This window comes from Bos indicus x Bos taurus, chromosome X, assembly GCF_003369695.1.
Source record: "Bos indicus x Bos taurus breed Angus x Brahman F1 hybrid chromosome X, Bos_hybrid_MaternalHap_v2.0, whole genome shotgun sequence".
NCBI classification, from domain to species: Eukaryota; Metazoa; Chordata; class Mammalia; order Artiodactyla; family Bovidae; genus Bos; species Bos indicus x Bos taurus.
The window spans coordinates 53,461,005-53,474,255 of NC_040105.1; positions in this window are offsets into that span (position 1 = coordinate 53,461,005).

A 13,251-nucleotide genomic window follows, 5' to 3' on the forward strand; every position below is an offset into this window, starting at 1 on the left:
CAGAATGTCGATACTTGGAGCAACACTGCCACCTGCAGACCACAGAAACCAGAACGCCACAAGGCCGAAAGAAACCCATCCTTACTGTTGGGTTTTCGCGGAGAGGACTGGACAGCGTGGATGCGGAAGTTGAGGGGGATGCCCATTAGGACCAGAGAAAGGAAGTGTCTTCTCGAAAGGGCCCAGCCAAACCACCCGTGGACCGCGGGCTCCTCCCCACTGGCCCACGGAACCAAGGCTACACAGGCAGGAAGTCAGGGAATCCGGGAAATCCGGTGCTTGGTGGGCGGGATGCGCTCCGATTGGTTGGTTCTGGGCCTGCGCGCAGGAACCCAGTGAGCTCTGCGCCAGTCTCCTGGCCCAGGTCGATTGGGAGTTTTCTACTGGACCCTGTTTCTAAGTCTTCATTCACTGAGGAACCTGACCGGGTCTGTCCGGGTCCTGTCGCCCACTACCGAAGCCCCCAAAGTGCGGGACCAGTAAAAGTCCCCTGTATTTCTCCTCCCGCCCACCCCAGGCCTGTGAACGCGTTCCTCCCGTGGTACACTCACTGTTCTCTCAGCCCTCACTCTTCTGATCCGTCCTCAGTGCCCACGAGGCTCACCCGGTCATCCTGGAGACTCTCCGTCCTCTTCGATGTTCCCCTCCTCCTCACCTGAGCATCCCCCTGCCCATGGTCCCGCCCGGGCATCAGGAACGACCGCGCCCTCATGGTGTCCTGTTTCTAGCCTTCCTCCCTCTCATCACCCTCAACATGATGTCCTGTCCTCCAGCTCCCTCGCTCTAGTGCCAGTGCACTGATACCAGAACCTCCTGGAAACCCCCACCTCACTTACCACACGTCCTTCAACACTACCTGCCAGGCCCCTCCTGGATCCCCTGAGCCAGGGCTGGAAGCTGTCCCCTGCAAACACATCTCTTGTGCTCCCTGCACCCTCCTGCCTACCCATGCCCTGCCTGTGTCTGAGCACCAGAGCGTTGAGAAGCAAACTTTACAACTTTACAGAAGTGTTTTATCTTAAATCCGTGGCCAGAGAGGAACTGCTGTTCGTTTTCACTCTCACCTACCTACACTACTACACTACACAGTAGTGACCTTCCTCCATCCTAATGACCACCAGCCCCACCTGGCAATAATTCCTGGAGAAGAAACCTTCCTCCATCCTAATGACCACCAACCCCACAGGCCAATAATTCTTGGAGAAGGAAGAAGCAATCCCGTGGGATTTCTCAAGTTTCCCAGTCCCAAACTCCATGTTTCTGCCCTGGCAGTCAGCTGCCCCTCTGCATGTGTGCTCCTGACTACACCCAGCCCCTCACCTCTGCTCGGGATCCCATGCCTTGCACCTTCCCAGGGACTTTGCACCTGCAGTTATCACTCCTCTGTCCTGAACCAGAACCTGTTCCCTCTTCATCCCAGCATTCCACAGCACAGGGGGAAACCCACCGTCTTCCACCCTGTTCTGCAGCTCCTGGCACATTACCAGTTGCCCTTCAAAGCAAAACTGCTTCAAATTCTGCTGAGATATTGTCTCCTCAGCCCCCTTCCGTGGAGCTTTTGTCCCAGTCACTCCGCTGTAACTGGTCTCGTCATGGCCATCATTAATATCCATACTTCCTGATCCCACAGACACTCTTCACTGCTCACCTAAGACAACATCTCAGGCATCTTTGGCATATTTGACTCTTGTGTTCTTTAACCCTCTGTTTTTATATTTCAGGGGCGTGGAGCGTATGTGACAGCAAAGTATCCTAACTGAACTCCACAAGGTACACATTCTACACTGTGCCCCCTGTGACCTGGGTATTGTTTGGGAAGTCTTGGGTCAAATGAAAGACAAGCCAAAGGAAAGAGCGTCCCAGTCACAATGGGGAATGGCCCACAGAGGCAGGTGGCAGGCAGAGGTGAGAGAGCTCAGATAAGGGAGGTGTGACAAGAAATAACACCAGGGACAGGAGGGTTCCATCCTATTCACACTTGGGACTCCAGGGGCACAGTGTATAATGACCGAACGGAGTCTTTGGGCAGAAGGGTGGCTGCAGTTTAGGAATTTCATTTTCTGGAGCTGATCTTGGTTCCTGAGGTGGTGCAGGTGAGATCCAAGGGAGGGATCTGTATCACTTTAGGGTGAAATGTGGAAAGGGACTGAATCCAGATGAAGCCTAAGCAGGCAATGGGCTAGGGGTCCTGGTGGCCGAGGAGTGGACATCCCTGCCTGTTGATGGGCTGGACGATGATACCCAGATTCAGAGGAGTATGCTGATGCCAGCAGGGGGGCTGAGGCTCAGCCAGGGAGCACTGGGTCCACAGCAAGAGGAGGGAGACAAAAATGCAAGTTCCACCACCCCCACCCATGGGCGGTATAGGTCAGCATCAACAGCTGGAGCCAGGAGAGGACAGTCATTTTTCCCTCAGGGAACACTGAGGTCTCTCTGAGGAACAAACTGTACACCGTGTTATAGACTCCCTCTCCCACATGACTGCGAGCCTTGTAAGTGACATATACCCCTGCTCCATCGCTGAAAGAAGTAGAGAGCATTTTCACCAGAATAGACTGAGTATTTGTATCTGTGGATATTCAGTTGGTTGCATGCAACCACACTTTCAAGTCAGAAGCAACTTCAGTGGGGGTTTTCCCGTTACTAACCATTATGAAGGGTGAACACTCATGAGGAAGATCAGATCATCCAGGGAGAAAAATACATTAAAGTGTCTGTGGAGTCTAAGGAGCATACACTGAGATGTGATCTCAGCAACCCACGTCCCCCACCACCACCCTGGCTCTTCCTGTGACCATGTGTTGCAGAGGCAGAGTGGGGCCCAGAGGGAGAGGAAGGAGGTCTTCCTGGAACTCCACTGCTGCTTTGAAAATACCACACTCCCCTCTCAACATGAATACTCACCTGTGAAGGTCATTCCCATTCCCCACTCTGTCTTCTAGTCAAGAGTCCTGATGAGCTTTTGGAACTGGCTTCCTGGTCTCTTTGGTTGGGGAATAGAAAATAGCATACCCTGCAAGCACACAGGCCTCTACTTCCAATACCCTGAGTCTCTGATTCCCTTCAAACCATGCTTCTTGAAAGTATAGACTCCAGGAGCATCCTTATCTGGTTACCTCTTTATTCCTCTACTGAGTGCCCATCCACAGAACATCCCCTTGCTAACGTATCCCAAGAGCTCCATGGGCCAAACCGTAGTACCCAGTGCTGTATTGTCCACAGGCACATTCCGTCTTCAAAAACACTTTCTTTGGTCAGAGTCTGTGACAGCAACCATCCTGGTTTTCCTCCTCCCTCTCAGTTCATTACTTCTAAGTCTCCTTATTGTCTATTTACTTTGCTGCTGCTACTGCTGCTAAGTCGCTTCAGTTGTGTCCGACTCTGTGCGACCCTGTAGACGTCAGCCCACCAGGCTTCCCCATCCCTGGGATTCTCCAGGCAAGAACGAACATTGGAGTGGGTTGCCATTTCCTTCTCCAATGCATGAAAGTAAAAAGTGAAAGTGAAGTCGCTCAGTCGTGTCCGACTCCTAGCGACCCCATTGACTGCAGTGCACCAGGCTCCTCTGTCCATGGGATTTTCCAGGCAAGAGTACTGGAGTGGGGTGCCATTGCCTTCTCCCCCATTTACTTTTATCCCCTCCTAAATCTTGATTTTGCTTTCCTCTGGATTCCAACCTGTGCCCTGTGCTCTTCCATTCTATACATGATCCTTGGGTGACCACGTCACCCCCCAGAGCTTTTACCAATCTGACTTGTTTTCATCTGTATCCCTCTGTATGCTGATGGCTTTTCAAATCACCAAATCTACCTAAGATGTCTCAACTGGGCCCCACGTCCCCCACAGGCTGAGACGTATGGGCTATTGCACTCAGATGTCCCATAAGCCCTGCAGACCTGCTAGTAGCCCCAGGCCAATGTTCCCTGGGGTGTCTCATGGATGGGCACCGCCATCCACCCAGTTCCTTAAACCACAATCCAGGACATGCTGCTGGGTGTGATCTTCACCGAGCCACGACTCCCTTGGAGCTGCTCTGGAAAAGGCGGACCCGAGATCTTCCTGTTGCCACAGGTGGGGATCCGTTCCTCTCAGAGGCCCTGTTCCTACAAACACGCTCTGAAGATGTCCTGAGCACAGGTCATCACCCTCTTTTGGATGTCTGAGGGAACCTGGGCACTGTAATGCACCTGAGAGGTTGAAAGCCCTGTCTTTAACAGGACGGTGAGTCAGGACACAGCAGTGTAAGCCCATCATTGGGGAACATGCCAAAGACTATCCAGAAGAGATCCCTAAAGCAGAACATTTCAAGAGGTGAGTTTTCATGGGTGTGCTTCAAACAAGGGATTCCTTAACTGTATTTTTCCCAGTAAACATCCTGTTCTTATTTGGTCTTCATCTGAGCACGGGACTTAATTTGATATCACACGAAACAGTTTAAAACTGCAGCTGAGCACAGGCAGCAGATACACTGACAGCTGATCCTTCTACATCAACATCAGCAGCTACAATTCTCAGCCATCTTTAATGTTTGATGCACGATTCTGATCTGTCTAATGAAGTTATCTCCACAGTGTTTTAGAAATGTATTCAACTAGGCACAAGGGGTCCTGACAAGAACTAAAACGTACTGAGTTCACTGACAGCAGCAGGGTTTTAACTGTAAACTTTAGATTCAGGAACACACAGCAGGGCAAGTACAAGGTCAGTTTTCAAACTAGTATTTATTTGAGCAAGTCGTCCCTTTCCTCAGCCTAAGATAGCTGTAAAGTAAGTATGGCGGGTCATGATGAAAACCTGCTTTGCTTGTAGTGAGGAGTCGCAAGTTTTTGATGTTGCATTTCTTCCTGTAAGAATGGGTTTTGTTTCCACAGCTACAGTCTTGGCTTTCATAAGCGAACTTTTTAAGATAATGCTCAGGCCAGGGCCACATTCCAGAGCTACTACTTCAGATTCTCTGGGGCTGTCCTGCCAGCATCAGCTCTTCTAAAGCCTCTCCAGGGGAGATTTGATGCACAGTTAAGATTGAGAAGCACAATTGCATGATGCTTCACCTGTCCTGATTTTAAACAGATTCCTGAAATGAAGAGCCATGTTTGCTACTAATGAAATTTCAAAAAATTTGTAATTACATGTCTTCCCTTCTGAGACGGATTTTGACATATTTATTCACAGCCATATTTAGAACAATTTCAATAACTCAGTGGTGTATTATGCCCCCAAGTCCCCTTCCTTACCAGACACTCAGGCAGATGGAGGGGAGGGAACGCACCTCAGCCCTGGCGGCAGAAGGAGGATGGATGGAGTTCCGTTGTCTTGGTTACTGCTTGGCTGAGCATGCCTCCCGGGTTGCTGAGCTCAAGTAGGGGGCCTCACACCAGGATAACAGGTATTTCTGTGACCAGAGGTTGGAGCTAAGGGCTGAAATCCGTTACTGAATCTGGGAAATGGAAGCTGGGTCGACGTGATTTGAGAAGAATGGGAAAACAACTAAGTAGAATTTCAGATGCAGGGTGCGTTCTCGGAGCCTGTCCAGAGCCACTGACTTGTGGTCACACAACGGGCGCCTGTGCATAAACACAGAGACACACTAGATGTGTGTGCTCACTGGGGATGCTGTCCTGACGTGCACAGCGACTGTCTCTGGAGGGAGCATCTAGCACATGTGGAGGAGGCCGGACTCAGAACGTGGAAGGAGCAGGGGCACTCCTCGCTGTTGCAAAAGCAATGGCATATCTTTCCCCCCATGTCTCACTTGGACATCTGCATTACCTTCCTAAACTGCTTCACTGAGGTATAGTTACACACCACAAATCACAGCCATTCAATGCATCCAGTGCAGTGTCTTTTAGTAACATCACACAGTGGTGCAACCACCACCACAGTGAACTTGTGCAACACTGCCAGCACCACAAAAAGCGTCCATGTCCCCATCAGCTGTCAGCCCCCAATAGGACCTGCAGGCCCAGGCATCCTCTCATCTAATTTCTGTCTCTGTAGATTTGCCCTTTGTGGGCATTTCATATCAAAGGACTCCTGCAGGAAGTGGCCTTTTGTGTCTGGGTTCTTTCACTGAGCATAATGCTTTGGAGGCTCACCCATGTAGCAGCAGAAAGCAGAAGTTCATCACTTTTCATCCATCTATGCTGTTCCACTGAATGGCTACAGAATACTCTGTTTACCACTCTCCAGCTGACAGACTTTTAGGCTGCTCCACTATTTGGGGAATACAGACAGTGCTGCTGTGAAAGACATGTAAGGACGAGTATTTGTGTGGACATAGGTTTCATTTCTTTCTTTCTTATTATTCCACAATTTCATTTCTTGTTTTGCCCTTTGCACAGGCTAGACCCTTCAGTCCAAAGACATCGACTGAGTCACAGTATTATCCCACACCAGATGCTGTGCATTACAGGAGCTGATAGAGGACACAGCCGTTTATTTAGTGCCTTCCACCTGCCAGGTCATGGGCGCTAGGTGTTTTACATCTGTTATCCCCAGCAGGTCTCCGAATAAACCTCACCAACAGGTAGAGTTATTGCCATTTTACAGATAAGGAATTTGAGGCTGAAGCACAGAGCCTGGTCTCCTAGGGCCTGCACTGGAACCCAGCTTGAGTGTAAACTGTGAACTGTGGGATGGAGGGAGATGACATGGGGAGAGAGAGGAGTTTGGGCACAGGTCCCAGAGACTTTGCATACCATGGGGGAGCAGGGAAACATCACACCCTTGATATCAGTCCTGGGCATCCCCTTGCAATAGGAGGAGCCTCAATCCATCTGAGGACAAAATTACCAGGAACAGAATGATGCACGCAACAGAGATGAAGTCTGTGAGTGGTTTCCAGGTGGGAGAGGTGTAACAGAAAAGCCAGCCTCCTGGTGAGGGTTCGTCTAGCTGTGAGGGAAAAGCTCGAGGACTGTGGCTGAGAAGGAAGGAGCCTCTAGGGCTGGACACAGATGTCTAATGTGAGCTTCAAGTGCTTCGTGAAGCTTGAGGGTAAGGCCTGACCTGCAACCTGCCCCGCTGCAGCTCAGTATTTGTTACAACAGGGAACGTGCCAACACATTCCTACGAACCTCATTCAATACAAAACCTATCTGCTCAGTTCATGTCGTTATTAAGAATAATTCACCCATTTTCAGGCGAGTCTGGTGTGGCCCAGTGGGCCAATTTATTTTCTCAAGATTATGTGTTAATAAGTGGCAGAACTAGGTGGAAAGGAAGGTTATCTGAATCAGAGCTAGTGTCCTTACTCACAATACCATATTGATTCCTCAAAAAAGGGAAAAAAAAGGTGGGGGGAAGGGTAAAACAAAGGGAAAAGAATAAAAGGAGACCCATGATGCTTACTGTATTGGGGTGTCCACCATGGACTGTGAGCGAAGAGAAAACTCCTCAAAGTGGTCTAATTAGAAAGGGAACTGACAATCACACAACATGAAGCCGGGAGACAGGGTGGTCTGGCATGGTGTACAGGTACACGGAGAGCAGAGGGAGCACAGAGGAGGGCACGGGGAAGGTAGGGAGTAGAAGAAGCTATGGAAGCAAGAGGAAGAGGGGAGAGCAGGGTGACAGAAAGCCTATGGACTTGCCCAAGGACACTGATCAGCAGGTTCAAACCGTCCATCCTGCTGATGGCAGCCTGCGTGGAGGTTACACTTCTCACCTGTGAAATAAAGTAGCCTGGCGCTCTCTGAGCTGTATTAAACCAACAAGTATCCCCCCAGCGCCTGCCTGGTCATCAATGCCCTCAGCACAGTGCTGAAAGCAGCCATAACCTAGGACAGACCTCAGTCTCAGGAGGTAAAGGAGTGTCCAAGATGCAGAATAAAGGGGAAGCCTTTATTATATCAGAATAAAGGGAGACGGACATTAGACACTCCTGTCAGAGTGGGGAGAGACAAAGGGATTCCCCTCACCCGCTCAAAAGAACCAAAATTTGAGCTGAGGACTTTCAGGGTTCACTCACTGACAATTCAGTTGAGAAACGGCTGCTATAATTACTATGTACTAGGAAGGGGAAAGGAGGGTGTTTCTCTCGTACAATAAGCTTCTCGACGATGTGGGGATAAAAAACACAAACGGCCCTGGAGCAACAGAAAACTAAGTGGAGACGTTTGCTCCAGCCACTCGTTTCCTATGAGTTGTTTGCAAGGAATTGACAGCATAACAGCAGCTGCACTGCTCTGTGTACCTCACTTTATCATCACTCATAAGATGGTAAACGTGTTCTGAGCCCCTGTGGTTAAAAGGTCCTCAAGGAGCTCATGGTGGGGTGGGCAGGAAGCCAGTCTGAAGACCATGGTGAAACAACTGTGATGAGAGCCTTGGCCACAGGGGCCAGCGGAGGGAAATCAGGCCGTGAGGAATGGCTTTGCCTGGGGGTGGGATAACATATAATATTATTGTCCCCATTTGCAGGCAAGGGAACTGAGGATCAGAGATGGTGACCATCCTACTCAAGGTCACACTGCTTGGTAGTGGTCCTAACCATCTTTCATGTACATCTGTTAAAATGTGAAGGTCTCTGCACCATTCATTACACCACTCTCTGTCTCTCTCAATGTTGTCACCTATTTTCACTCACAATCACCACCTTATACATTCCCTTGGCTCTAAGTCCTTGTTTATTATATAAATAATCTGCTGAGCAAAGTATAGATTTCCTGTTAGGACATCCAGTCTGTCTACTTTATAAAAAATATTTCCTTGCAGGGCACATTGTACTCACCCAAACTGATGGTTTTCACTGAGCTTGTACTGCATCCATATGCAGGGTAAAGCCAATGGATCACTGGGATCTGTAGTTTTACTTATCTCTTTCACACAATCTCAAGCATAATTTTAAATGTAGCCAATATTCAAGTAAAAACAGTAGAACAACTGCTTTCCTATAATGAGCAGTCACAAAAGATTTCATTGAATATTAATAGGTTCTAGTCAGGAGACTAAACCCCTTTCATGGGGAGTTGTGGAAATTCTTTTCCTTAAGTTAAGGAAACCCTTTCTCTTTATACATTTTGTCTATTGCTGGTACCCTGAAAGACTTAAGCAAAGCAAAGCCACTTCACTTTACTGTTTCTGACAAAACAAACAAGCAAAGCAACCCCACACACAGGCGCATAGATGTATGTAATACACCCAATAGAGGTAGGTCAAATATAAGGCAATGGTATCGGAAATACAAGGGCTTCCATGGTGGCTCAGTGATAAAGAATTCACCTGCTAATGCAGGAGACTGGGGTTTGATCCCTGGGTCATGAAGATTCCCTGAAAAAGGAAATGGCAACCCACTCCAGTATTTTGGCCTGGGAAATCCCATGGACAGAGACGCCTGGTGGGTACAGTCCATGGGGTCGCAAAAGAATGGGACCCAACTTAGGGACTAATGAACAATTGAAATACAAATGGAAACCCCTAACTAATCATATATCCAAATTTCTGACCACAGCACAGGTCTACTGTCCAGGATCAGCTGTACTCCAGGAATCCAGACAACGAAAGATACCTTCCTTTTAGAATTACTATACACCGCTGCTGCGCGATTCAGGAGATAAAAGTTTTCAAAAGCATTGCACACCAAGGCAGGACTCAAGGAGCCTTTTAAAAGTATGTTCTTATTTCTATGTCACATCAGGGCCTAACTCACACACTCTTGAGAAAGAACACCTGCGATGATTTCAATACGGGAAATGCATCTCCCCTGAAAACACTTCATTATATCGTCTCATTTTGTGAAGTGGGGTATGAGGTGGGGAGGGAGGTGATGCCAAGGAAAGAGCCTACTTCTGAACCTGGTGAACACTGATTTGAGCCAAATTATTCTAGATCGACCAATGTCCATAGGAAGATTCAGTATCGGCTTAAGAGTGTCAATCCCCATCGAGAGAAAGAGAAATAAGTCATATACAGACTGTGCAACCTCCATCTGATCCTGAAGAGGTGGGGGTGTTTGTGGAAAACAACAGTTCTGAGAGAGCTGGGATCCCACTTGACTGAAGAGGATTGTGGTCCTGCGGCACTAACGCACACCTGGTCGGTCCAAGGGCGATAGATGTCTCCCTCTGTCTGCGTGTCTGAGCCTCTCTCTCTCTCTCTCTCTCGCTCTCACGCGTTCTTTCTCAGGATCAGGTTCTCACTAGCGGAATGCCAATGCAGTGCTTCCCATCCTCAGGCCAGTCGAGAAGCCTGGAGTGGTGGGTCAGCCTCCCATCCTCAGTGTGTGTGGAAGAGAAGGGTGAAGACCACCGAGAGGAGGAGTCGTCCAGGGTCCTGTAGCGGCTACCTGCCCTTCACAGGGGAGGAGTCTGTGGGCCTGGCTTTGACAGCACAAAGATGGGACATTTACCCCTCCCCTCCTCATAGAAGGACCTTCCTGAGTATTCCCTTGGTTGTGGTGGATTGAGAGGGAGCCCAGAGTAGCCTGAAGAAAAGCAGGTTGTCCCCTGGGATGGTGGCAGTAGGGCGGGGGTGATTCAGAGGTGAGAAGGTAGTGCCAGGCCCTCTGGACCGTGTGCCCCGAGGGCCTCTCACAGCAGCTTGGAGGCTAGGAGGGACGATCACATCCGGAGTCACAAGAAGAGTTTTCGGGTACTGGAGATGCCCTCACAGATGACACCTGGTGATTGTCGGCTCTTGGGGTTGGAGGTTGGGGGCTTCTCCCTGCTTGCCTGGTAATTTGTGTTGTCATCTGTCTACGTTAGGAGCAGCTGGTGTTACTTGACATTTTTTTTTAATTAATTGATTTTAATTAGAGGCTAACTGGAGAAGGCAATGGCAACCCACTCCAGTACTCTTGCATGGAAAATCCCATGGATGGAGGAGCCTTGTAGGCTGCAGTCCATGGGGTTGCTAAGAGTCGGACACGACTGAATGACTTTACTTTCACTTTTCATTTTCATGCATTGCAGGAGGAAATGGCAAACCACTCCAGTATTCTTGCCTGCAGAATCCCAGGGATGGGGAAGCCTGGTGGGCTGCTGTCTATGGGGTCGTACAGAGTTGGACATGACTAAAGTGACTTAGCAGCAGCAGCAGCAGCAGCAGAGGCTAATTACTTTACAGTATTCTGGTTGTTTTTGCCATATATTCACATGAATCAGCCACGGGTGTACATGTGACCCCATCCCGAACCCTCTCCTACCTCCCTCCCATCCCATCCCTCTGGGTTGTCCCAGTTCACCAGCTTTGAGTGCCTTGTTTCATGCATGGAACTTGGACTGGTCATCTATTGCACATATGGTAATATACATGTTTCAATGCTGTTCTCTCAGATCATCCCACCCTCGCCTTCTCCCACAGAGTCCAAAAGCCTGTTCTTTATATCTGTGTCTCTTTTGCTGTCTCGCATATACGGTCGTCGTTACCATCTTTCTAAATTCCATGTATGTAGGTTAGTATGCTGTATTGTTGTTTTTCTGTCTGACTTTACTCATATAAAAGGCTCCAGTTCCATCCACCTAGTTAGAACTGATTCAAATGCATTTTTAATAGCTGAGTAATATTCCATGGTGTATATGTAACACAGCTTTCTTATCCATTTGTCTGCTGATGGACATCTAGGTTGCTTCCATGTCCTGGCTATTGTAAACAGTGCTGTGATGAACATTGGGGTGCAGGTGTCTCTTTCAATTCTGGTTTCCTCGGTGTTTGCCCAGCAGTGGGATTGCTGGGTCATATTGGAGCTTTATTTCCAGTTTTTTAAGGAATCTCCAAACTGGTCTCCATAGTGGCTGTACTAGTTTGCATTCCCACCAACAGTGTAAGAGGATTCCCTTTACTCCACACTCTCTCCAGCATTTATTTTTTGTAGACATTCTGAGAGCAGCCATTCTGACCAGCATGAGATGATACCACATTGTGGTTTTGATTTGCATTTCTCTGATAATGCGTGATGTTGAGCATCTTTTCATGTGTTTGTTAGGCATCTGTATGTCTTTTTTGGAGAAATATCCATTAATTTCTTTGGCCCATTTTTGATTGGGTCATTTATTGTTTTGTTATTGAGCTGCATGAGCTGTTTGTATATTTTTTGAGATTAAATCTTTGTGATTTTTTTTCTACCAATGATTACCAGTAAGACAAAGGGAAACAGTAAATAAAGAATAAAGACACTGACTGTATTTCTACTGATTGCAATTGGAAGAGCACCACAGACCTGATGATCAGACTGTCAGCAAGGTGGTTTTGCACTGTACTTTATTCCACAGAGAGTAGTAGAGAAGTGACAGTGGGGACCTTTGCAGGGGGGAAAACATTTAGGGGGAAATCCCATCGACAGAAGAGGAAATGATTATCTTTGTGACCAGCTAGTTTCAGGAGAACAGACTTTTAACCACCATTCCTAGTCATGAGACAGAAAAGAAGGAGCTGGATGGTCTGTGTCTGCCCTTTAATGACAAGGAGGAAGGTCTGTACTTGACCTTGTGGTAGGTAAACCCAGGAGTCACTGGAAACTTTGGATGAGTCTACCGAATTCAGACGGGCAAGGGTGGTGCTTGGCATTAAGTCATTTTGGGGACATGAAAGTCTGCAGAGATTTCTTTACTGTGGCTTTTCTTAACACCTCAGGTGAAGTTGAACTTTGTCAGCATGGTAAATATGAGCATCTTTCATGCCGGTCCCAGTAGATAAGTATAAAGGCAGAGAGGTTCGAACACCCCTCACCTTTTAAAATTGGATTATGATTGCTTTAAATGTTGTGCTAATTTTTGCTGTAGGACAAGGGTGAATCAGCTATAAGTGTATACATATATCCCCTCCCTCTTGAACTTCTCTTCCACCCCCGAACCCCACCCCTCTAGGTCATTACAGAGCACCAAACTAAGCTTCCTGTGCTATACAGAAGCTTGCCCTAGCTATCTATTTGACACATGGAAATCTGTATATTTCAGTGCTATTCTGTCAATTCAATCCATCTTCTCCTTGCCTGCTGTGCCCATAATTCTCTTGTCCATGTCTGAGACTCTAATCTTGCCCTGCAAATAGGTTCATCAGTACAGTTTTTCTAAATTTCACATATATGTGTTGATGTAGGATATTTGTTTTTCTCTTTCTGATTTATTTCACTCTGTATAATAGGTTCTAGCTTCATCCAATTCACTAGAAATGACTCAAATTCGTTCCCTTTTATAACTGATGAACATTCCATTTTATACATGTACCACAACATCTTTATCCATTCATTGACAGACATCTACATTTCTTCGATGTCGTGGATATTGTAGATATTGGTGCAAGGAACATTTGGGT